The 26,683-nt window shown below is 41.2% G+C and overlaps 2 pseudogenes; both read left to right on the plus strand.

Moving 5' to 3' along the window:
* Positions 1-3,425: 3,425 nt before the first annotated feature.
* On the plus strand, positions 3,426-13,108 carry LOC115685534 (protein ACCELERATED CELL DEATH 6-like; annotated as a pseudogene).
* A 3,243-nt stretch (positions 13,109-16,351) lies between these two features.
* LOC115685546 (protein ACCELERATED CELL DEATH 6-like) lies at positions 16,352-25,838 on the plus strand (annotated as a pseudogene).
* Positions 25,839-26,683: the final 845 nt, after the last annotated feature.

Here is a 26,683-nt window from a genome sequence, read left to right on the forward strand (position 1 = left end):
GGATACTAACCTTTAGGGAATGGCTACCTAGGGAAATGTACGCGGACTTAAGAACTCGACCATGAGTTGACCTTCGGTGACGATCGAGGTCGCCATGACTTGAGTAATCATAGGTCGATACGCGTAAACCCTAAAAAGCCGCCCGTTAGTCAGAGCTACACTAAAGTCGCATTTGAGTGAAATTGACCGTCATTTGAATCCAAATTTGGATGGCGAATTTCTCGAAGTGTCACGACTAATTTATTTGGACGACGTCACATAAGCGTGGCCAACCTCGAGCTAGCCCGAATTTGTCGGAAAGTGAAATTTGGACCGGGTGCGGATTTAGATCAGTATACCTCCCTCTTGGTTTATTTTATTTAGTGTTTATTTAGTCTTTCTTTGATTTTGAAATTCGGAATTTTCGTGGCCCTTGGATCTAGCTTGCCCAACAAGACCAATTGTGAGCCCTTGGATTGCACTTGATTGGTATGTTGGCTTTGGTCTCTCTCTCCCCTCCTTCTTTTCCGCTGCCCCACATTGCCCCCACGTTGCTTCTGACTTCTGCCTTGCTGCTGCTGACTTCCTCTGCTCCCCCACGTTCCTGCTTCTGTTCTACTGCTGCTTCTGTTCTGCTGCTGACTTCTGCTTTCCGCTGACCTCCACCATGCTGCTTTGCTGACCGCTGGTTTCCTCTGCTCCCCACGTTTCTGCCCTGCTGTTGACTGCTGACCATATTGTTCTGCTGACTTCTGCTGCTGACTTCTTCACGTGCTGCAGCTTCTGCTTTGCCCCATGCTGCCTCACGTGCTGCTTCTTCTTCTTCATTTCTGCTTCTATTTCTGCTGCAACTTCTCCATTCCAGCACCACGCCAGCCCATTTTCCGCTAGAACCAGCCACCATCCCGTCCCCGTTCAGCCCCCATCTCCGCCCAACTCCGCCGTGAGCCGCCGCCTGTCCGCTGAGGCTGCTGCTGCTGCTTTGCTGCTTCTTGCTTCTTGGCTTCTTCTTGCTGCACGCCCGACCAGCAGCTTCTTCCGCCTCCACCAGCCAACCACCTCAGCCGTCCGGCAACCGCTCGCCGTCGTCCAGGTCGCCGGAAATCACCGAGCCACCCGTCCGACCGCCGGAGCAGCTGCTGCTTGCTTGGCTTGGCTTTGTTCGGTTTCTTGCTTAGACATTTTTAGTAAGTGACTTCCTAACCCTTGACTAGGCTAAGGGGTGACTAATGGACATGTTAGGGATGGTTTAAGGGCTGTGGATAGTTAGTTTAGTGGCTGGTTGTGCTTGGTTTGCTTGGTGGTGCATGTTGGTTGATTTTCCGGTAAGGTTGCTGCTGCATCGCTGGATTTTTCTATTTTTAATGTGACTTGTGTGGGCCGAATTTGAGGAAGTGTTTTTCATGAAAGTTGTTCATAACATCTTGAAGTTTGATATAATTTAATTTGGGAATTTTTGGAAGTCATTTGAGGCCACTCGGAAGTCTATCTTTGGACCGAAATAAGTCTGCTGGAAATACTGTTCCTCCGACCTTCGGGTCTGTTCGAATTTTTATAAATTTTTCCAGACCTATTTTCAAAATACTTTATTCACAAAACTTGTTGGGGACATTTGTGGGTATAACATATAAAAATTTCAAATCTTTCTAAGGAGATTTGGTTACTGCTTGAAATGCATTTTTAAAGCCGGATGGCTAGTCCGAATGAAATATTTTATATCCGACTTTGGATGACAAAAAGAGGTGGTTCTAGACAGAACTGGATTTTGTGTTCTCATGAAAAATATTCATCAAGATGTTTTGTTCAACATATTCAAATTTCATAATTTTTGGAATTGGTTTGCTATTTATTTCAAATGGATTTCTGTCACTGCGCAACTGCCCAGTTTGGACCCGATTTTGTATATTTTCGATTTTTCTCTCTCTCGAGAATTATTCGGTATTATCGTGGCATTTTGATGGCTTTAGTTGACATTGGGCTAATTTACAAAGATAAGAATTGGTAATGATTGCTGAGGTGTGTGCATGGTCACGACACGTTCCGTCTAAGCGGGGGTTCTAGACGATGCCCGACGGGGGTTCGGATGCCGTCTAGGCGAGGGTTCTAGACGTTGCCGATCGCGGTGAAGGCCGGATCGATGCTCCTTTGTGGAATGCCGTCTGGACGGGGGTTTCGGACGTTGCCGTCGCCGGAGTAGTGGGACGATGCCTGGTTACGCCAGAAGACAGGCGGGAGTTCGGTGGCCCGAGGGGTCGTTAATAATCTGGACTTAATGAGTGCGATTTGCATTGGGGAATGCTTTGCCTGAGTTAATTGATGAGCACGTCTGAATTATTAACCATGTTATGCTTGATCATGCCATGAATTGCTTTGCGCGTGCTTGATGGGCAATTGGCCATGTTATGACGATATTCTAACGTGTAGGGCTTGTGTATGCGCCAAGGCGAGGTAAGAACGCATGTGATTGTTTATGGCACGTCGATTCAATTGTTCGGAAGTACGCTTTGGCCTAAGCGAGGCTTAGATAGTTGCTTATTGAGAAGTGTTCTCATGGTTGTATAACCAAACCATTTCATACCCGCGACCGTGATTGATCCGGAGACGCTGCCAGGATACTATGGGGATTGATGATAGGTCAAGTTACCCCGTCTTTTGAGTGCCCATTTTGTAGAGGAGTTAAGCTTACCAGCCATTCGATCCTTTTTGTTGTGCGTGGTTCGTAGATAGTGGCCTCGTAGAAGGCTTGCAAATGTATGTGTTGTAATCGATGTTATGTTTATAAAAGTATCTTGTTAATGTGTATTTGTCTCTCCACTATCCTGTTGTTTATATGTTGTATGGAGAGTTCGAGGTTGCTTCCTCATGCGTTGCTCGTTAGTGTTTCGATTGGGTCGGTGACACTTGACGACCCCAGAGGGATGTTGCGTACTTGTTCGGGTTCGGGGCGTGATAGACTCCATTGGATAATATAGAACCACTACTAGCTATTCTAGAAGAAGATGAACGCAGGGAGATATCTGATGCAAATCTCCTTCCTGGTCATAATCGATTTTCCCCTTACAATTACATCCTTCTCGCGTGAAATTTGTACTTGATTTTTCTGTCCTTTATATGTACATTTATCTTACTTGATGTATAATCGAAGAAGAGTATAGCATGAAATAGCATGAAAAGAAATTCAAGAAATCCATTGGGTTTTATATTCAATACGACATAGCAATATTTTATTTCAAACAAGATCGTTAAAAAGTGTCACGGGACTATGGATTGAACTGAAAGATGGGATCCGCTTTCTTTAACATTTATGGTAAGGTTCAAAAAGTGAGCAATCTGCGTTTTCATCAGGCTAAATTATAAGAGAATCTACCAAATCGCGGAACTTCAAACTTCAAAGGAAAGTCATGTCCGAACAAATACCTTCTGTTTTTTGGGAGATGGTGGAGATGCGGAGGCCACATGATTTTGACGGTCTTAACTTGTTAGTTTCCCACAATAGATGCATTTTTGTGTAAGGTCGCGAGTGGCGTCTTCAACCTCACCAATATCTTTATTAGAAGCCACTCGCAGCAGCAGAGTAGAGCGGTGGATGCGATCAATCTGCTAAGTTTCTTGTTATTACATACGAGTCCAAGTAGAGCCTTCCTGAGACCCATTATCATGCCAGTAGAGATAAGTCTGCAAGAGAGTTCTCTCTGGAGACTCAGGCTGCAGAGATTGGAAGCGATGTTGACGCAAGACTCCGTCTCATGCGATCAGACAACGACCCAGGAACTATTCACTGCTGTAAAACAAGGCGATGTGGACGAATTCATCAGAGTCGTAGAACGTTACTGTTCCGAAGGCAACCAACGTCTGTGTCTGTGGGTCATTCTAAGACCCTCCCAAAATTCGTTGCTCCATGTCGCCGTGGGCCTCGAGGGAGACCAGATCATGAGAATCATCGTCAACCACTTCACTGACCAGCGCATGGCTTAGAAAAATTGCAGGGGAGACACCGCGCTTCACTTGGCCGCCAGGGCAGGAAGGGCCCCCTCGGCCCGAGTACGCATTGGCCGAGCATTGGTCATCCGGGAGGGTGACATGCGGCGGGCTCTTGTGCAGGCGAGGAATGGCAGGGGAAACACCCCACTGCATGAGGCCGTTATGAACGGCCACCCGGAAGTGGTTCGGATCTTGATAGGTGCGGACTTGCAACCCATGTATTGGGAGAACAAGGAACGTAAATGTCCTGTGTCTCTGGCCGTCGAGTGGCAACTTGGAGGTTATTAGGCTTTTGTTGGCAGAACCTCTTGACCTATCAAGGATTCGAGGCGTGTCGCCAATTCATGCTGCTGTCTTACACGGCAAACTAGGTAACTTTTACTCTTTTCACAATTCTCAACATCATTCGTTTGCATAACACGAGACAACAAGTAATTAATTATGATTTGACATAAATTTATTCTTGTCAACCCGCTCATGACATGATAAAAATCGTGTCTTACACAGTTGACTTACTTACCTGTTCATACACAAACATACATGTTTTGTCACGCCTCGACTGATACATAAATAGGGGTAATGAGATCCTCCTACCCAAAGAATGTAGCTTCAAACATAATCAATACTAACATGTTATAAAAAAATCAAGAAAAATCATCAATAAAACAGACGTAATATTTATAACTAGAAAGAAAGGCTATGAGGGACAGATCCCAAACATCAAAATAAACCAACTGAAGAGGGGAAGTAGCCCTAGTTTGGTTGGAGGGTTGGGATGGTGATGGCGATGGCTTTTACTAATAGCATATGCAGTACATATGGAAGAGGGAGAACGGGAAAAAAATGATTTTTTTGTGGAATTCAAAAGACAAGCTACAATATCCTAGAAGGCATGTCCCAAATGGTGATGTCAGGTCATATAAGTAGATGGAGAAGTTGCCGAGCTAGACGGCACAATATAGTAGAGGCCATAATCAAGGTTGCCTCGAAGAAGGATCTGGCCGATATGTAAGCATACCGTGAGAAATTAAGTAGGGTAAAATAAGAAAACACGGTTATTATTGAAGGAAAATTGAGAAACAGATAAGAAATTCTAGGTGATAATAGGAATGACTAAAGAATTCTTAAAGATAAAGGAATGAGACGTTGAAGACACAAAAGTACCCGCGTAAGTGTTGGGAAGAGAAATGCCATCACCCACGGTGAGTTTTTGCGAGCCTATATAATGAGTGACATTGGTAAGGCCGACTATACTATTAGTGACATGATGGGTAGCAATGGAGTCAGTGACCCAGCTGGGAGTAGCATGGGCACAGGGACGTTGAGGCAGAGGAACTGAGAGGTATTGGACTATAGGTGGTGGTAAGGAGCTATAACATGCCCGTGGAGATGGAGAAAGGGCACAATATTGGGGTGGGTAAGTAGGAGTTTGATAATGGTTAGGTGAAGCATGTGTATCATAATGAACTTGAGGAGGAGGTGTGGCTACAAATTGAGAATTATATCGTTCACTGTAAGTTGTATTATTGTGACCCCGACGACGACAAATTTGACAAAAGTGAGCTCCCCGGCGATAACCCTGTCACCCGGCTACTGATATGTCACTAGCAATGGCGGGGTGGGTAGAAGACTAGCAGATGACGAGCCATAGGTGGTTGCTGATTGGCACAGTTGTGAACCCAAAAGTTACTGCTTTTGCCTCGAAGGTACAAAAGTTGGTGATGTACTATGGACAGCAAATGCAATTGGTGGTGGCTGACCAACATCCGAGATTGAAAGCTCTAAATGGCCCTTGTGAGCCAGTAATAAACTGTGTAGCTCATTTATGGAGAGAGTGAAGGACTGGATATGAACCGAAATGGCCGAGAGGGTAGTGGAAAAAGTGGAGTATTCCGAACCTAGACCATAGAAGAGATGAGTCTGGTATACTCTAGCAAAAATAGTTTCCTTAATAGCTAGCAATTCATAGGCAATCTGGGTGGCATCATGCATATATTCAATCACACTCATATTTCCTTTTCTCATGGATTGGAGTTGCATCCAGAGGGAAGAGGAGCGAGCACTGGAGTGAGAAGAGTATGCGTCGGCTAGGTAGGATCAAATTGATGCAAAAGTTTTGTAGCTATTGAGTTGTGTTACAATAGGAGTTTTGTGTTGTATTTAGGATCTGGCCAAGGGTTGATTGATCTCGAATGCACCAGATTTTGTAAGCGGGGTTGGGAGAAAGTATGGTTTGGCAAGATTTTGTGGGTCTGATGGAGAAATATGAATAGGTGTTGCTTGTTCGGTGCCATCTGCTACATAACTTAGTTCAGAGGCTAGAAAATATGATAGGATCCGTGTGTGCCAAATCACATGATTTGTTCCGGGCGTTCTCCGAAGGATGGAAAAGAGAGAAGACCAGAAATAGTAGTTGCAGGAGTTGTGGGTATGGTGGTGTTTATAGTGGGAGGCTGGTGTTGTTTTTGTTCGACAGAGGAGGAATTTGAGTCACTCAAATTGGATTGTTGGGTTTTTGCCTTTTTTTGCTTTGATACCAAGATAGAAATGGGATTATTGTCAGTGAGAGAAGAGATTGGAGAAAAGAGGAGGGTAGTGACAGTGAATAATATGCAGAAAATAGAGAGAACATATAAGAATTGTATGTTTTGATTTACGAATTATACATTTTACAATTAGTGATGACTTCATATATATATATATATACTTTAGAAAGAATTTCAAGTAAAGAACATTGACAACAAATTTGGTAATCACCAATGGAGATATTGAATCAATCTCGAATTGCTTATCATGCAGATATTCTAATTCTGGTGTGAGCTGGAGATAACGTTTAATTTTGGTGCGAGATGGAATAGCTAGCAAGAGACTAGGTCAACAAACACTTACCTGTTATCATATATATATATATATATATATATATATATATATATATATATATAATATCTCTGTCAAACGGTAATCTGATTACATGAATATAGTTCTAAAATGCATAGAATATATACTTTCTCAATCTAAAAAACTTACTCTCAAGGAATACCATTTCATAGATATATCCAACTATCTAAGGTCATACCCAAGATTCAATTACCAAAATTCTCCTTTGATATTGCTCATCCTACTTGTCTCCATATGAGGAACCTGAAAAACATTTAGGAAGAATAGTATGAGCAACCACACCTAGTGAGTAGTAACTCTCTTTTAAGCAAATCAAACATTTACTATGCATCTTTATAAAACAATAACATACAATCCCAAATCTAGTATATGATATATGTAAAATATCAAAAGAAATGGGTTATATCTTTTCACAACAGAATTTTATACATATGAGATCAATCGTAATAAATCAATCATCAATGGTTTATTCCATTTATTAATCTCTATCAAGCCAAACGACAATGGTTCATTCCATCGACTAATCTAATGCTCAGTATCTAACTATGCTCACGATTAATGCCAATGACAAAGGCGACCAAGTTTCCTTCTCTTGGCTAAGTCTCCACTTATATTAGCCGGTGGTTCAGCCTAGAAGGACCTCCAGATACCGATATGCATATTTACCTCTCTATGGGTTCTAATCATAGCGACATGAGCATAATCCACTAAGGCCCCGTTTGGTTCAGCATTCCCAATGCTCATTTGGCCTCTAAAGTCCCTTGGCCAAATGCAAATGGCGTTTGGCAATTTTTTTTACTCACTTTGGGGAAATGCAATTGCATTTGGAATGCTGGCCAAGGGACCTTTGGCCAATGCACCTCTGAAGGTGCTTTGGGAAGTTGCATTTTCGGAATGCAACTTGCACTATTCATCAACACTGTTCATCTTTTCCAAACCGACGTCCGACGGCCGGCGGCCGCCGCCTGAGGCCTAGCCCGACTCCGGCGACCACCGCCCGGGGGTCGCGCGACCCCGGCGACCGCCGCCTGGGGTCGCCGGACCTCGGGCGGTCGCACTGGGTCGCGCGACCCAGCAACGCCGCTGGGTCGCGAGACCCGGTGCGACGCCCGAGGTCCCGGCGACCCCAGGCGGAGGTCGCCGGGTCGCGCGACCCCTGTGTGGTGGTCACCGGAGGGTCGCGCGACCCCGGCGACCGCCGCCTGGGGTCGCCGGACCTCGGGCGTCGCCCTGGGTCTCGCGACCAGTAACGCTCGCCTGGGTCGCGCGACCGTGCGACCGCCCGAGGTCCAACGACCCTGGGGGCGGTGGTCGCTGGGTCGCGCGACCCCAAGCGGCGGTCGCCGGGTCGCGCGACCCTGTGCGGTGGTCGCCGGTGGACTGACCCAGATCTGGCCGTCGGCGGTTGGCCGGCGACCAGATCTGGCCGGAGGTGGTGGCCGGCCGTGTAGCTCCACCGGAGGTTTTTTTAAAAAAAAAAAAAAATAGCAAAAGTCCTTTAGCCCAGGTTGATTTTATAAAACACTTACCAAACGCTACTTGCATTTCGGAAAATCCCTTTAGCCCAAAGGTATTTGCATTCCCCCAAATGCATTCCCCCAAAGCCGAACCAAACGGCCCTAACATCATTTTCTAAAAACCCACAAATCCACAATCCACAATCCAATCTCAAAAGTCAGGTTTACAACTCAAATCAAATAACTTTCCATAGTTCAGTTTATCAAGTAGTATACATTTCATAAAGCATTTCTCATATCAGTTTGAATAATCTTTCACAATTTCTCTCATAAACACATCTTAAACCATTTTTAATAACAAATAATGTAGCAAATGCCCGATACGAAGTTATGTATTAAATATACTAAAAAACATCAATTTTCCTTTTGAAAGAAATATCAAATATGTGATGCCTTTTTAACTCATAATATATCTTTCCATAATTTCAAGACACGGAATTTATAAAACCAAATAAGAGATAAATAACACTGGATTGGGAAAGCTGAAAACCAATTTATTAAGGTTACTTGAACTCAAGAACTCGTATTCCTATCAAATAATCAAAGAACGATATCAAAATCAAAGGGAACTCTACTTCAACTAATAACTCGATTAGATTGCGTTTATTTGTCGATAAAATGACTTCTACGCGTTAACACACAAACTCGTTTATAGCAAACATTCATCTTTGTTGGTTATGCGTATTGTCCGTTGTGCAAGCGAGTAATTCGCCCTTTAAAAATTCCGTTTTTATCAAACCATAATTTAGAATCGATTTTCGTCAAATTTTACGGCTCCACAATGGCCTAAACTATTATGTCCACATAATTTACAGCTTTACAACTCTTATATCAATCCCCGTAGTTTAAAATTCACATAACTTCGAACATATGGTCTAATGACGAAAATACTCCAATTAGATGAATAAAGGTTTCATGTACTTACCAAGTGCTGCAATTTGGAGTTAATTTAGCCTGTTGGGGCGTCCGAATACGTGCGAAAATTTCTCTCTTCTCCGCGATTTTTTTTTCCTATTCGCGGATGAGCTCACCTTCTCTTGTATTGTGGGTCGGTCCGCCCCTTTTTCTTTTGTATAATTTTTTCTTTAATTCTCAGGTGGATGAGGTAAAGCAAAGTTAGGTGTGCTTTGGGCTCAGGTCCATATTACACGTTTAAACTAATGTGCTATTTGTGTCGGTTTTTTTTTTAACACGACTAAGTTTCAGCACTTTATACTCATATCTAATGACTATTTTTTTAAGTTAATAAAAATAAAACCCATAATAAAAAGATAAAAGGAAATGATAAAAACACATTAGGGAGACAAAAGTGATAATTCAATAAATAATAAATTATAGGTTAATATGAAGTGAAATTATTAATATTGTCTGGAAACAAGTTAAACATGCTAACTTGGGTTATTGTGCATAAACATGTTTTATGTGTTTATCATTTACACAGTAGCACACATATTAATGTAAAACTATTACTATGTTAACATGTCGTATCGCGTCAACTATGATCTAGTGACACGTTTGGTAATTATGTTAGTTGTATCGTGTTGCATCATGTAACTTACTTTATTAGGTTTATCATATTCATATTGAGGTAGTTTGACATGGTTATTTAACCTGTCGTGTTTTGGTTAATTATCTTCTTGATATACCATTATTTTGACCTCACATGGTTAACACAACACAACTTGATTGTTGACCCTACTTTTTTACCCTTTTATTTTATTTTGAATTTTTTAATTTGTGCCACATCGAAATAAAATTTCCTCCAACAATCTTTCTAATTGACTAGTTATAAATACACACATTACCCACACATGGTACGAATGTGGAGATCTGGTTACCTAAATGTCCATGAAATGCCTTACAATTCCCATAAACCGGTGAAGTCCAAACTTTTGATCTCTGTAGGTGGTCTTGACATTGAAAAATTTTGCGGAATTTGAACGTGTGACCTCTAGTTTCTGGCTGAATATTCCCCAATGTCCCAACCTATTACACCAATCTTGAGGTTTTCCATATATCAATTTAATCAACAAATAAAACGATAAAGGAATATCTTTTACCAGCCACCCCTCTCTCTCTGTCTCCTTTGTTTGATTGTGTGTCCTGAGCTCTGTTAGTGCATGTTGCATCCACTAGCCGTGTTCACGGTGACTCCTCTCTCTCTCTCTCTCTACATCTGATCGCGCAACCCAAACTTAAACGGACTCAATTTAAGGTCGTTTAGAGAGAGAGAGAGAGAGAGAGAGAGAGAGAGAGAGAGAGAGAGAGAGAGAGAGAGAGAGAGAGAGAGAGAGAGAGAGAGAGAGAGAGAGAGAGAGAGAGATGGGGTGGGGCGGGGGGAGCGGTGTCGGGCATGCTAGAGAATGAGAATGCCCAATGACCAAAGTAGAGTGACAATGAAAATGATGGAGGGACATCAACAATGACGGCAACAAGTGGCGACCGAGCAGAAACAATGGCACCAGCGTAGTGGGTGGAGGGCTCTTGCTAAGTGAGATCAAGAGAGGGAGATATGGAAGAGGAGGAAGAAGAGGAAGAGGAAAAGGAGAGAGATAGGTCTTCTAGTACAAACCTTTTAGTTTTCACAAGAATGAAATCTGAAATTTTATGAGACAATTGTCGATTGTTATAAAAGTTTAAACTATGGGATAATGGTCAAATTGAATATTTAAGTGGTTTAATACTCCCCTTCACACGTAGGTTAGAGTTTGGTAAATAATAATCTTGAAAAGATTTTAACTCAAGACATCATAATCTCATCATGTTAGAATTTTCAACACAAAAATATAAGCTATACAAGGAGGAAGATTATATGAATATAAGACCCATTGAAACCCAATCAATCAATATGGGATACTTTTGACACTCTCACATCCTAACTGGACCGAGAACAACACGTGAAATTGACGACCAATAAGTCTCACATGCAAATTGAGGCAAAGCATGACTTTAAATTCCTTGTCCAATTTTGTGATACCACTTCCGATTGTTATGTAAACTTAAGTTATTAGATGAATGTGTAGTATAATATTAAATGGCTTAACACTTCTCTTCATGCGTAGACTGGACTTTGTCCTAAGATTAAAGTGTAGAATTTTGTGGGACCACTGCCGATTGCTTTATAAACTTTAGCTATTAGACGAAAGTGTAGCATAATATTTAGATGGTTTAACACTTTCCCTCATTTGTAAATTGGACTTTGACCTATGATTAAAGTGCGGAAATATATACATGGAGGCAACTAAGGGGTTTTAAAAGATTTGAATTCGAGATCTCTTACTTTGATATCATGTGAAATTTTATGGGCTCACTATTGTTTGTTTTGAAAGTTATAACTATTAGATGTATGCGTAGTTTGATATTTAAATGGTTTTATTTGGCACTTATTTAGACATGCTGAGGGAAATTTCAAAGAGAAATCCAGAATTGTTCAGACTCAAAGACGAAAGAGGTGGCACTCCGCTCCATTTGGCAGCATACATCAACTATTATGACGGTATCAAATTCGTGCTCAAAAAATTTTCCTCGAGCGCAGTCGAATATGATAGAGATGGGCATTTTCCAATTCACGTGGCTTGCAAACAGGGTCATGTTCAAGCAATTAAGGAGCTAATTTGGCAGTGGCCAGATCCAATGGAGTTGATCAATCAACATGGACAAAACATCCTTCACGTCTGCACCAAGCATGGAAGAATCCTGGCAATGAAGTACATACTCAGAGATCCCAATCTCGAGAAGCTCATAAACGAGAAAGACAACGACGGGAACACCCCTTTGCATTTGGCCACATTGCCGTGGCAACCGGTGGCTCTGCTTCATCTCTTGAAGGACAAAAGAGTTGATCTCAAGCTTGTCAACAACGAATGCTTGACGGCCCTTGACTTTGCGGTACAGCAAGCCAGTAGAACGGATTCTCCGCTTCAAAAGGTATGCACTCACTAGTAACTCCAAAATTAAGCAATCTTTTCTATCTTCGTGCAGTATGTACGACAACTTCCGATAACGGTGACCCTGTATTTTCTTGTTTGGCCCATGTCTAGAGATTACCATCAATTATTTTGAAATCTGCCCGGGCACCTACAAGTAAAGATTTGGCTATGTGCAAGCCAAGGGACAAAGAAATTTTGGCAGAAATGGCGATCCATGCTCTCCAAAAGGAAGGTATATTGAAGAATCTGGTGAAAATTCGTTTGGTCGTGGCCACTCTTGTGGCCACCGTGGCCTTTGCGGCTGGTTTTTCGGTTCCTGGTGGTCACAGCAACGGTCCTGGGGCAGACGCAGGAATGGCTCTAATGCTGAACAGAAGCATGTTTCATGCCTTTGTCATTTGCAACACCGTCGCAATGTACAGTGCCACTGGTGCGGTTCTTGTCTGGCCATGGACACAATTTGCTGACTCTTATGTTGCTCTAAGCGCCCATTTAGTTGCAACGTTGGCGCTGCTGGTATCTCTTGGAACAATGTCCGTAGCATTTATGGCCAGTTGCTATGTGCTCGTAAGCAAGCTTACTTGGCTTGCCTCTCTTGTCCTGCTGCTGGGAGCTGGCGCCCTAGTCTGCATCTGCCTTATTTGCATGGCATTGTACGTTCCTGTCTTGATGATTTGGCACTATCTCCTCTCGAGAGCCTTCTATATCATCTGCCTAGGAATCGCAATGGCGAAAAGTATACTTCGCTGCCCTGAAGTCATGGAAGATGAAGACTTTCGACCTGCAGGCATGAAGTGAACAAGGACGGCGGAGACATCGAAGTTGTATTGCCCGGGCACTTTGCCTCCGTTCAGTCGCTGTTAGCCTTGCCGATCGGTTCGAGGCAAAGTTTCATTAAATGTCGCCTATTTAGTACTTGGAGATATTGAGCTTCGTCAAGATTAATTGGCAAACAGGGTTACGTCATGTGATTAAGTTTCAAGAATCCAGTTGCAATTTATGGGTATTATCCGAATAATTGAACCTTGTTGACGTAACAGATCAACAAAAAAAAAACCTTGCTAACGTATAATGTGTAAGAGATATTTAAGAAATTTTCTACATATATTTAGAATATTTTTTGTGATGATGCATATATTTAGGAAATTCCATCAAGTCATATTATCCTATGTTACTTTTTCTTTTCTTATATTTATGAGGAAATCCCATCAAGTCATATTTTCCAATTTTAATTTTGTTAAGAATTAAACAAGTTAAGAAGTTTCTTTAAAAACGATTGAGGTGGAGAACTAATCATTTGGTTTTGGAATCTGACAGCACTGTCACCTCCTCTTTTTCCGCCTTGAAGTTGACGAAAGCTGGTCCCAGAAGAACAAAGAAAAAGAGAAGAAAGACGAAATCATGCTTTGCATGTTAACTCATGGCTCCGTTTGTATGGCAAAAAATGTGATATTTTTAAAAAATATTTTACGAAAAATTATTTTTAAGAAAAATGATAATATTTTTCGATATTTGACTAAAATTTAAAAGTGAATTGAAAAATATTTTTCGTTTTTTAATATAAAAAATCTCATTTTAATATAAAAAATCTCATTTAATATAAATTTAGGGGACGGGATCAAAGCCTAATAATTTTCTATGCACTAATTGACTCAATAGGTCGTCAAAATTTATGTGTCAACAAGAATAACTTAATTTGTCATTGCGGCAAGGTTAGGGTTTATCAATAGTATTCGATTTCTTTCGAGAAAATAAGAGGTTGTAAATCCTAGTGTGATGGGGAGTGCATAAGGGATCTCAAGTGCGAGTCCATTAACATATCCAATTGGACCCACTTTTACTCAAAACCTTAAGTCATTGAGTTCTGTGTCAACTAAGATATCTCAATTACTTCACACTACACCAATTATATATTATCACAACTCACATGTGTATTTCAGCAATCTCTCCCTCACTTTTGATCTCAGTGTTATGTTTTCTTCCCCTTAAATTAGGTATTCTTCTGCCTAAATATTTCTCAACTTGAGTCTCCATTAATGCTCACTTGCTAGACCAAACCCTGGAGGCTGCCCCAGAAACCGAGTTGGCTACGAGATTCATTTTTTGAGATATTCACCAAACACTAAAACGGATCAAAAGTGGAGCACCAATCAACTATCAACTCTCTTACCTAGGGAAATTACCAAGAGGGAGTCCAAATCTGAATCTGTCAATATATCTGATTGAACTTATCTTTACTCAAAAGTTAAAGTCAATGAGTCATGAGCCAATGGGAATATATTAATTATTCTACACCATACCAATTAAATACAACACACAATTGTATCTCAACATAGTGCTCTCTCCGCGTACACGAATATGTGCTTCTATTACTTAGCCAAAAGATTATGCTTGACTTTAACATAAGCAATGCCTTTCACAAGTCGATTTCATATCATAGTGGGTCATGTGATAATGTCAACTCATCTACTTGTTATTTAACCGTGTTATAAGAGTCATGTCGTGTCAAACTGATAATATTCTAGTCATATCGTGTTAACCCGTTAATTGTGTGAACTCTTGGATGTAAACTGGTTCTTTTCAGAATGATTTACGTAAGTAAACTCTTCTCGCGATCCAAATAAAATCGTAGCCCTTTCATCTTATGGGTATTTGTACCCTGTCTTGGCTTTTCAGACAGCAAAAGTATCGCGCCCCTTTTGACAGTCGACAAACATGGTCAAGCATCAACGCTTCTGTCTTTGCGAAAGGCCACGACATTGTAATATGAATTCTTCCAAAGAGCACATCATGAAAGCCTGTGACTTGCACGTACTCCATCTGTAAATTGTTCTATGGATTCCATAGGATAATATATAACCACTACTACCTATTCTAGAAGTAGATGAAGGCAGAGACGTATCTGATGCAAATCTCCATCCTGGTCATAATCGATTTACCTCTTAGAATTACAATCTTCTCACATGAAACTTGTTCATGATTTTTCTGTCATTTATATGTACATTTATCTTATATGATATATAATTGAAGAAGAGTATAGCATGAAATAGAATGAAAAGAAATTCAAGAAATCCATTGGGTTTATATTCAGTTGGACATAGCACTATTTTATTTCAAACAAGATCCTTCAAAAGCGTCACAGGACTGTAGATTGAACTGAAAGATGGGATCCGTTTTCTTTTTCATTTATGGTAAGGTCAAAAGGTGGCCAACCTGCGTTTTCATCAGGCTAAATTATTAAAGAATCTACCAAATCCAGGAGCTTCAAACTTCAAAGAAAAGTCATGTCCGAACAAATACCTTCTGTTTTTTGGGAGATGGAGGGGATGCGGAGCCCACACGATTTTGACTTAACTTGTTGGGGCCCCACAGCAGATGCATTTTTGTGTAAGGTCGCGAGTGGCGTCTGTAGGGACGTGCATGGTCCGGGTGGGCAGTTCTCACCCCAGAACCGTGGACCGCCCGTTATAGGACCGGTTCCAAAAATTGGAACCGAGAACCGCCCGTTGGTTCTGTGGACCCGCCCGAGAACCGGACCGCCGGTCCGGTCCGGTTCTTGGACGGGTCCATGGAACCGGTCTCAACAAGTTTTCCTAGACAAATAAAAAAAAAATTCTATGGACCAACATCGGATCAACAAAACAAAAGGAAAAAAACATAACTTTTCATACAATTCTTACACTATGATCGATTATATTAACTACATCATCCATAAATCAAATGGGTACCCATTAGTTATTGGGAAAAATGACCAAGGTATCCCAACTACACAAGAGCTTCAGACATGATAACAAATTTTTTTCTTTTTTTTTAAAATTTTTTTGGTCAGATTTTTTAATTAAAAAATAAAAAAAATAAAATATATTATTATTATATTACCGGTCCGGTCCGGGTGGGCAGGTGGTCGGTTCTACACCGGGAATCGGGAACTGGGAACCGGACCGGTTCCCTTGGGAACCACTGGTTCTGGTCCAGTTCCGGGCGGTTCTGGGTGGTCTGGGCGGGTCCCGGTTCTTTTGCACACCCCTAGGCGTCTGCAACCTCACCAATATCTTATTAGAAGCTACTCGCAGCGGCAGAGAAGAGCGGTCGATGCGATCAATCTGCTAAGTTTCTTGTTATTACATACGAGTCCAAGTAGAGCATTTCTTAGACCAATTATCATGGCAGTGGAGATAAGTATGCAAGACAGTGCTCTCTGGAGACCGATGCTGCAGAGATTGGAAGCTATGTTGACGCAAGACCCCGTCTCATGCGATGAGACGACGACCCAGGAGCTATTCACTGTTGTAAAACAAGGCGACGTGGACGGATTTATCAGAATCGTAGATCGTTACTGTTCCGGGTGCAATTTACGTCTGTGTCTGTGGGTCATTCCGAGCCCCTCACGAAATTCGTTGCTCCATGTCGCGGCAGGCCTTGAGAGAGACGAGATCCTGGGAGCCATCGTCAACCACTTCCCTGACCATCTCGTGGCCCAGGAAAATTGCAGGGGAGACACCGCGCTTCACTTGGCCGCAAGGGCCGGAAGGGCTCCCGCGGCACGAGTCCTCATCGGCCGAGCATCGGACGTTAGCGGGGGCGAGATGCGGCGTGCTCTCGTTCAAGTGAAGAATGACAGGGGAAACACCCCGCTACATGAGGCCGTTGTGAAAGGCCACCTTGAAGTGGTTCAGATCTTGATAGGTGAGGACTCGCAACTCATGTATTGGGTGAACAAGGAAGGTAAATGTCCTGTGTCTCTGGCCGTAGAGAGTGGCAACTTGGAGGTTATCAGGCTTTTGTTGGCAGAGCCAATTGATCTATCAAGGATGCAAGGCGTGTCGCCCGCTCATGTGGCTGTCTTACATGGCAAAACTAGGTAACTTTGACTCTTTTCACAATTCTCAACATCATCCGTTTGCAAGAAATGAGACGGCACGTAATTAATTATAGTTTGGCATAAATTTGTTCTTGTCAACCCGTTCGTGACATGATAAAAATCGTGTCTTATGCGGTTGGCTTACTTAACCCGTTCATACACGAACGGACACGTTTTGTCACGCCTCAACTCCTACATAAATAGGGATAACGAGATCCTCCTACCCGAAGGAAGCGGTCTTAAACATAACCAACATTAACATGTTATCAAAAAATCGAGAAAATTCATCAATAAAACAAATATAGTATTTATAACCAAAAAGAGAGGTCATAGGGGACAGATCTCAAACATCAACATGAACCAGTTGAAGAGGGGAAGTAGCCCTAGATTGGCTAGGAGAGTGGGGATAGCGATGACTTTTACTAACAGCGCATGCCGTACATATGGAAGAGGGAGAATCGAAAAGCTAGTTTTTTTTGGAATTCAAAGAATAACTATAATAGTGGAGGAGGTATGTCCCAGACGGTGGCATCAGGTAGTGAGTGAACTAATGAGGAAGACAAAAGCAGATGGAAAAGTTGCCTAGCTGGAGATATAGTAGAGGCCAAAATTAAGGCTGCCTCGAAGAAGGATTTGACGAGTATGTAAGCACACCGCGAAAAAATATGTAGGGTAAAATAAGAAAACACAATTTTTAGTGAAGAAATATTGAGAAACAGATGATAAATTCTTGGCGATATCATGAACAACTAAAACATTTTTAAGGATAAAGGAAGGAGCCGTTAAATACACAAAGTACCCGTGTGAGTGGTGGGAATAGAAATGCCATCACCAATAATGAGTTGTTGTGAGCTCGTATAATGAGTGACATTGGTAAGGCCAATGGTACTATCAGTGACAGGATGGGTAACATTGTAGTCAGGGAACTAGCTGGAAGTAGCATGGGCATAGGGAGGTTGAAGCAGATGAACTAAGGGGTATTGGGCTATAGGTGGTGGTAAGAGAAGGAGGTGTGGCCACAAATTGAGAATCATATCGTTCACTTCAAGTTGTAGCATAAGACCCGGCGACAGCAAATTTGACAAAAGAGAGCCCCCCAACGACAACCTCTGTTGCTCGGCGACCGATACATAACCGACGATCGCGAGGTGGGTCGAAGACTAGCAGATGGCAAGCCATAGGTGGGTGCTGGTTGGCGTGGCAGTGAGCTCGAAAATTATTGCTTTTGCGTCGAAGGTGCAAAAGTTGGTGATGTACTATGGATAGCAAATGCAACTGGTGGTGGCTGACCAACATCTAAGGCCGAAAGCTCTAAACGGCCCTCGTGAGACAATAATAAATTGTGTAGCTCATTTCTAGAGAGAGTAGAGGATTAAATATGAGCTGAAATGGCCGAGAGGACAATGGCCAAGTGGAGTATTCCGAACCTAGAACACAAAAGAGGTGGGTTCGGTATTCTCTGATAGAAATAGTTTCCCAAATAGTTAAAGATTAATTGGCAATTTGGGTAGCATCCTGTATATATTCAGGTTACACTCCTATTTCCTTTTCTCATGGATTGGAGTTGCATCTAGAGGGAAGAGGAGCAAGCACCGGACTGAGAAGCGTATGCGTTGGTTAGGTAGAGCCAAACTAATGCAAAAGTTTTGTGGCCGGTGAGTTGTGTTAAAATGGGAGTTGTCACTGTATTTAGAATCTAGTCAAGAGTTGTTTGATCTCGAATGTGCTAGGCTTCGTAGGCGGGATTGGCAGTGAGTATGGTTTGACCAAAATTTTGTGGGTCTGATTGGGAAAGGTGAATAGGTTGTGCCGGTTTGTTGCCATCTACTACAGAAATTAGTTCAGAGGGTAGAAAATATGGTAGGATTCGTGTGGACTAAATCACATAATTTCAAAGGATGGGTAAGAGAAAAGACCGGAAAGATCAGCTGCAGGAGTTATGGGTGTGGTGGTGTTTATAGTGGGAGGCTAGTGTTGTTTATTGGTAATTTGTTCGTAAGAGGAGGAATTTGAGTCACTCAAATTGGATCGATGGGCTTTTGCCTTTTTTTGGCTCTGATACCAAGATAGAAATGGGGATTATCATGAGAGAAGAGATGTGAAAAAAGAGAAGGAGGGCAGAGACGGTGAATAATATGTAGAAAACAAAGAGAACATATAAGAATTGTATATTTTGATTTTTGTATTTTACAATTAGTGATGACTTTATTATATATATATATATATATATATATATATATATATATAGATATATAACAAACAATAATCCGATTACATGAATAGAGTTCTAAAATCCATCGTAAGAATATATAATCTCTCAATCTAACAAACTAAATCTCAAGGAATATCATTTCGTAGATATATCAACTATCTAAGCACATATTTGAAATTCAACTATCAAAATTCTCGGTCCATGTAGCTCGCCCTGCTTGTCTCTGTATGAGGAACCTGAAAAACATTAAGGACGAATAGTATGCACAGCCCAATGAGTAGTACATCTCTTTTAAATAGATCAAACATTCAATATGCATGTTATAAAACAATAGCGTACAATCCCAAATCTAATATATGATATATGTAAAATATCAAAAGAAATGGGATATATCTGTTCACAACAAAACATTCTACATATGAGATTAATCATAACAAATCAATCATCAATGGTATATTATATTAATTAATCTATATCAAGTCAAACGTTTATAGTCTATTCCATTAATCAATCTAATCCTGTTTTTGGCTAAGTCTCCACTTATATTAGTTGATAGTTTGGCCTAGAAGGACGTCATGATAACAGTATGCATATTTATCCCTCCATGGTTCTAATCATAGCGACATGAGTGTAATCCACTAACATCATTTTCTAAAAACCCACAAATCCAAATTCATAATCCAACCTCATAAGCCAAGTTTACAATCCAAATCAAATAACCTTCCATAGTTTAGTTCATCAAGTAGAATATATTTTATAAAGCATTTCTCAAATCAATTTGAATAATCTTTCCCAATTTCATTTCATAGACACTTCTTAAACCATTTCAAATAACAAATAAGGTAACAAACGTGATATCCGAAGTTATGTATTAAATATACTATAAAAAATCAATTTTCCTTTTCAAAGACATATCAAACATGTGATGCCTCTATAATTCATAATATATCTTTCTATCATTCCAAGACACGGGATTTATAAAACCAAATAAAAGATAAATACCACTCAATTGGGAAAGCTGAAAACCAACTTACTAAATTACTTGAACCGACGAACTCGTAATCATATCAATTAATTGAACAATGATATCAAAATCAAGTAAAACTTTGCTTCAACTAACGACTCCATTAGACTGTACTTATTTGTCGATAAAATGATTTCTGTGCGTTAACAAAAAAAACTTGTTTATAGTCAACATTCATCTTTGTCCGTTACGTGTATTATTCATTATGCGAGGGAGTAGTTCGCCATTTAAAAATTCCGTTTCAATCAAATCATAATTTGGAATCGATTTTGTCAAACCCCACGCCTCCACAACGCTCTAAGTTATCATTTCTACTTAATTCACATATTAACAACTCCTATATTAATCCCCGCAGTTCAAAATTCACATAACTTTGAATTTATGGCCTAATTTCGAAAATTACTCCAATTAAACGAATAAGGGTGTTGTATACTTACCGGGCACTACAATTCGAAGTTGTTTCAATTTGTCAGGATGTCCGAATATGCGCAAAAATTTCTCGCTTCTCTGCGTTTTTGCTTTCCTATTCACGGAGGAGCTCACTTTCTCATATATTGTCGGTTGCTCCGTCCCTTTTTCTTTTGTGTTACTTTTTCTTTTTTCTTTTATTCTCAGGCGGTTGAGGTAAAGCAAAGTTAGATGGGCTTTGGGATTAGGCCCATATTATACTCATATCTAATGCCTAATTTTTTTTAAAGTTAATAAAAATAAAACCCATCATAAAAAGATAAAAGGGAATGATAAAAACACATTAGGGAGACAAAAGTGATAACTCAATAAATAATAGATTATAGATGTAATATGAAGTGAAATTATTGATATTGTCTAGAAACTTGTTAAAAATGTTAAATTGGGTTATCGTGCATAAACATGTTTTGTGTTTATCATTTACACAGTAGCACATAGATTAATGTATATCTATTACTGTGTTAACATATTGTATCGCGTCAACTATGACTTTATGACACGTTTGGTAATTATGTTAGTCGTATCGTATTGCGTCATGTAACTTACTTTATTAGGTTTATTGTATTCATATTGAAGCAGCTCGACACATTTATTTAACGTGTCGTGTGCTCGTTAGTTATATTCTTGATATACCCTTATTCTGACTTGATATGGTTAACACGACACAACATGAATTGTCGACCCTACTTTTTTCCCCTTTTGTTTTCTTTTGAATTTTTTAATTTGTGCCACATGAAATGAAATTTCCTCCAACAATCTTTCTAATCAACTAGTTATAAATAGGCACATTACCCACACAAGGTACGGACGTGGAGATTTGGTTACCTCAAGGTCCATGAAATGCCTTACAAGCCCCATAAACCCGTCAAAGTCCAAAATTTTGACCTTTGTAGGTGGTCTTGACATTGAAAATTTTGCACATAATTAGTGGAACTTGAATATGTGACCTATAGTTTCTTGGCTGAATATTCCCCGATGTCCCAACCTATTACACCAACCATGAGGTTTTCGATATATCAATTTAATGAACAAATAAAACGAGAAAGGAATACTTCTATTACCAGCCACCTCTCTCTCTCTCTCTCTCTCTCTCTCTCTCTCTCTCTCTCTCTCTCTCTCTCTCTCTCTCTCTCTCTCTCTCTCTCTCTCTCCTTTGCGTGATTGTGTGCCCTAAGCTCTGTTGTTCACTGTGGTTCCTCTTTCTCTATATCTGATTGGGCAACCCAACCTCAAACCGAGTCAAATTAAGGTCGTTGTCGGGCATACTAGAGAATGAGAATGACCAATGACCAAAGTAGAGTGACGATGAAAATGATGGAGGGACATCAACAATGACGGCAGCAAGTGGCGACCGAGCATAAACGACGGCACCGGCATAGTGGGTGGAGGGCTCTTGCTAAGTGAGATCAAGAGGGGGAGAAATGGAAGAGGAGGAAGAAGAGGAAGAGGAGAAGGAGAGAGATAGGTCTTCTAGTACAAAACTCTTAGTTTTCACATGAATAAAATTTGAAATTTTGTAAGACCAGTGTCAACTATTATAAAAGTTTAAACTATTGGATAATGGTATAATTTAATATTTAAATGGTTTAACACTCCCCTTCACATGTAGGTTAGAATTTGGTAAATAATAGGCTTCAAAAGATTTTCACTCAAGACATCGTAATCTCATCATGTTAGAATTTTCAGCATAAAAGTTTAAGCTGTATGAGGAGGAAGATTATATGAATATAAGACCCATTGAAACCCAATCAATTGATATGGAAGACTTTTGACACTCTCACCCAAACTGGACTGAGAACAACATGTGAAATTGGCGAACAATAAGTCTCACATGCAAATTGAGGCAAAGCGTGACTTTAAATTCCACGTGCAATTTTATGATACCATTTCCAATTGTTATGTAAGCTTAAGACATTAGATCAAGATGTAGTTTAATATTTAAATGGCTTGATACTTCCCTTCATGCGTAGACTGGACTTTGGCCTAAGATTAAAGGGGGTAAGTACAGCGCAAGTGCCATAATTTTTGTACGGAGGACACTTAAGTGCTATAACTTTTTTTTGGCTCACTTGAGTGCCATAACTTCCAAAAAAAAAGATCACTTAAGTGCCACTTACAAGCTGATCGTGAGGGCCCAAAACCGCGGCATTTCCGGCCGAACGGTGACCTTCCCGGCGAAGCGAGCATCACCAGCTTGAAGAGAGGGTGTCGGTAAATCATTCCATGGCCTCCGTTCATCTCGAAATTTCCGTTTTAGCCTCCGTCGACGAAGGTAAAAATGCTTCGTAGTCACACAATTTATCGAACCGATTTGTGTGACTATGAAACATTTTTACCTTCGTCGACGGAGGCTAAAACGGAAATTTCGAGACGAACGGAGGCCATGGAATGATTCACCGACACCCTCTCTTCAAGCTGGTGGTGCTCGCCTCGCGAGAAGGTCACCGTTCGACCGGAAAAGCCGCGGTTTCAGGCCCTCACAACTAGCTTGTTAGAGGGGTTGGTCGTGAGAGCCAGAAACCGCGGCTTTTCCAGCCAAACGGTGACCTTCCCGGCGAGGCGAGCACCACCAGCTTGAAGAGGGGGTGTCGGTGAATCATTCCATGGCCTCCGTTTGTCTCGAAATTTCCGTTTTAGCCTCCGTTGACGAAGGTAAAAATGCTTCGTAGTCACACAAATCGGCTCGATAAATGTGTGACTACGAAGCATTTTTACCTTCGTCAATGGAGGCTAAAATGGAAATTTCGAGACGAACAGAGGCCATGGAATGATTCACCGACACCCCCTCTTCAAGCTGGTGGTGCTCGCCTCACCGGGAAGGTCATTGTTCGGCCGGAAAAGCCGCGGTTTCGGGCCCTCACGACCAGCTCGTAAGTGGCACTTAAGTGATCTTTTTTTTTAAAGTTATGGCACTCAAGTGAGCCAAAAAAAAGTTATGGCACTTAAGTGTCCTCCGTACAAAAGTTATGGCACTTGCACTGTACTTACCCCAAGATTAAAGTGTAAAACTTTGTGGGACTACTGTCAATTGTTTCATAAACTTTAGCTATTAGATGGAGTCGTAACATAATATTTAGATGGTTTAACATTTTTCCTCATGTGTAAACTGGACTTTGGTCTAAGATTAAAGTATCAAAATATATATAGGGAGGCAACTAAGGGGTTTCGAAAGATTTCAGCTTAAGATCTCTTACTTTGATATCATGTAAAATTTTATGGGACCACTATATATTGTTTTAAAAGTTATAGCTATTAGATGCATGCGTGATTTGATATTCAAATGGTTTTACTTGGCACTTATCTAGACATGTTGAAGGAAATTTCAAAGAGAAATCCAGAATTGTTTTGACTAAAAGATGACAGAGGTGGCACTCCGCTCCATTTGGCGGCATATATCAACTACTATGACGGCATTAGATTCCTGAGAGAAAAATTTTCGTCGAGCGCAATTGAATATGATAGAGACGGCCATTTTCCGATTCACGTGGCTTGCAAACAGGGTCATGTTCAAGCAATCAAGGAGCTGGTTCGGCAGTGACTAGATCCGATGGAGTTGATCAATCAACATTGACAAAACATCCTTCACGTTTGCACCAAGCATGGAAGAATCCTGGCAATGAAGTACATACTCAGGAATCCCGACCTCAAGAAGCTCATAAACGAGAAAGACAACGACGGGAATACGTCTCTACATTTGGTCACATTGCTGCGGCAACCCGTGGCTCTGCTTCATCTCTTGATGGACAAAAGAGTTGATCTCTAGCTTGTCAACAACGAATGCTTGACGGCCCTTGACTTTGCGGTAGAACAAGCCAAAAGAATGGATTCTCCGCTTCAAAAGGTATGCACTCACTAGTAACTCCAAAATTAAGCATCAACAACCACAAAATTAAGCAATCTTTTCTATCTTCATGCAGTATGTTCGACAACTTCCGATAATGATGACCCTGTATTTTCTTGTTTGGCCCATGTCTAGAGATTACCATCGATTATTTTGAAATCTGCCGGGGCACCTACAAGTAAAGATTTGGCTATGTGCAAGCCAAGGGACAAAGAAATTTTGGCAGAGATGGTGATCCATGCTCCCGGAAAGGAAGGTATATTGACGAATCTGGTGAATATTCGTTTGTTCATGGCCATTCTTGTGGCGACTGTAACCTTTGCGGCTGGTGTTTCGATTCCTGGAGGCCACAACGACAGTACTGGGGCAGACGCAGGAATGGCTATAATGCTGAACAGAAGCATGTTCCATGCCTTTGTCATTTGCAACACCGTCGCGATGTACAGTGCCATCGCTGCGGTTCTCATCTGGCCATGGACACAATTTGATGACTCTTATGTTGATCTTAGCGCCCATGTAGTTGCAACGTTGGCGCTGCTGGTATCTCTTGGAACAATGTCCGCAGCATTTATGGCCGGTAGCTATGTGCTCGTAAGCAAGCTTACTTGGCTAGCCTCTCTTGGCCTGCTGCTGGGAGCTGGCGCCCTAGTCTGCATCTGCCTTGTGTGCATGGCATTGTACGTTCCTGTCCTGATGAATCGGCGCTATCTCCGCCCCATAGCCTTCTATATCATCTGCCTAGGAATCGCGATATCTACAAGTGTACTTGACTGCCCTGAAGTCATGGAAGATGAAGACTCTCGACCTGCAGGCATGAAGGGAACAAAGACGACGGTGACGTCCAAGTTGTATCGCCCAGGCACTTTGCCTCCGGTCAGTCGCAATTAGCCTTGCCGATCGGTTCAAGGCAAACTTTCATTAAATGTCGCCTACTTAGTACTTAAGAGATATTGAGCTTCGTCAAGATTAACTGGCAAACGGGGCAACGTCATGGGATCAAGTTGCAAGAATCCAGTTGCAACTTGTGGAGATGCCGTCTTTTTCTAACAATTGAACCTTGCTGACACATAATGTGTAAGAGATATTTAAAATATTTTCTTTAGATATTTAAGATATTTTTCTTGATTTGCCACATATCCCATGATGGTGCATATATTTAGGAGATTCCATCAAGTCATATTATCCTATGTTACTTTTTCTTTTCTCATATTAAGGAATCTCACCGGTTTGTTTAGTCATATTTTGAAAAATGTTGTCCAACTTTTTCAAAGAGAACAACATTTTCCTGAATTTAAGTATATATTTTCCGTTGACCAGGAACATATTTTTCATTAACTCATTTTCCTAAGCGAACCAAAAGGTGGAAAATGTTTTCCCGCAAAAAAATGTGACATTTATGGGAAGCCATTTTTCAGGAAAATGACAATATTTTCCGGTATTTTGTTAAAACTTGAAAATGAACTGGAAAATATTTTCCGTCGATTGATATAAAAAATCTCATTTGATTTTCCGAGGGAAAACTACCTAAAAATTCAAATTTTTAATTATTTTTTTCTTTAATTATTTTTTTTCTTTTTCTTTTTCCTTGGCCGCTGGCCAGCCATGGTGACGGTTGACAACTAGCCATAGGCAAGGGATGACCTCACCGGTCTCAGGCGAGGCTTCACCTCACCAGATCCGGTGAGGCCAAGCTTGCATGAGGCCGATGAGGTTAAGCTCACCTAAGGCTGGGCCTCAACAGAGATCGGTCACTCACGACGAGCTTGAGGCCTTGTGAGTCTCGGTGAGGTCGAGCTCACTGCAACTTGCCGACCTTTGGTGAGGCCTCGAGCTTGTTGGCCTTGGGCAAGCTCACCTCGTCAGATCTGGCTCAGCTCAGCTTGTCGGAATCTTGTGAGTTTGGCTCGTCGGAATCTAGTGAGTTCAAGCCTCGCCGACCTTGGGCTAGTTCATCCCTCACCTATTGTCGATCA

This window comes from Syzygium oleosum, unplaced genomic scaffold (genome assembly GCF_021117445.2).
Source record: "Syzygium oleosum isolate NSW1041296 unplaced genomic scaffold, Sole_v2.1 Sole_v2.10, whole genome shotgun sequence".
Lineage (NCBI taxonomy): Eukaryota > Viridiplantae > Streptophyta > Magnoliopsida > Myrtales > Myrtaceae > Syzygium > Syzygium oleosum.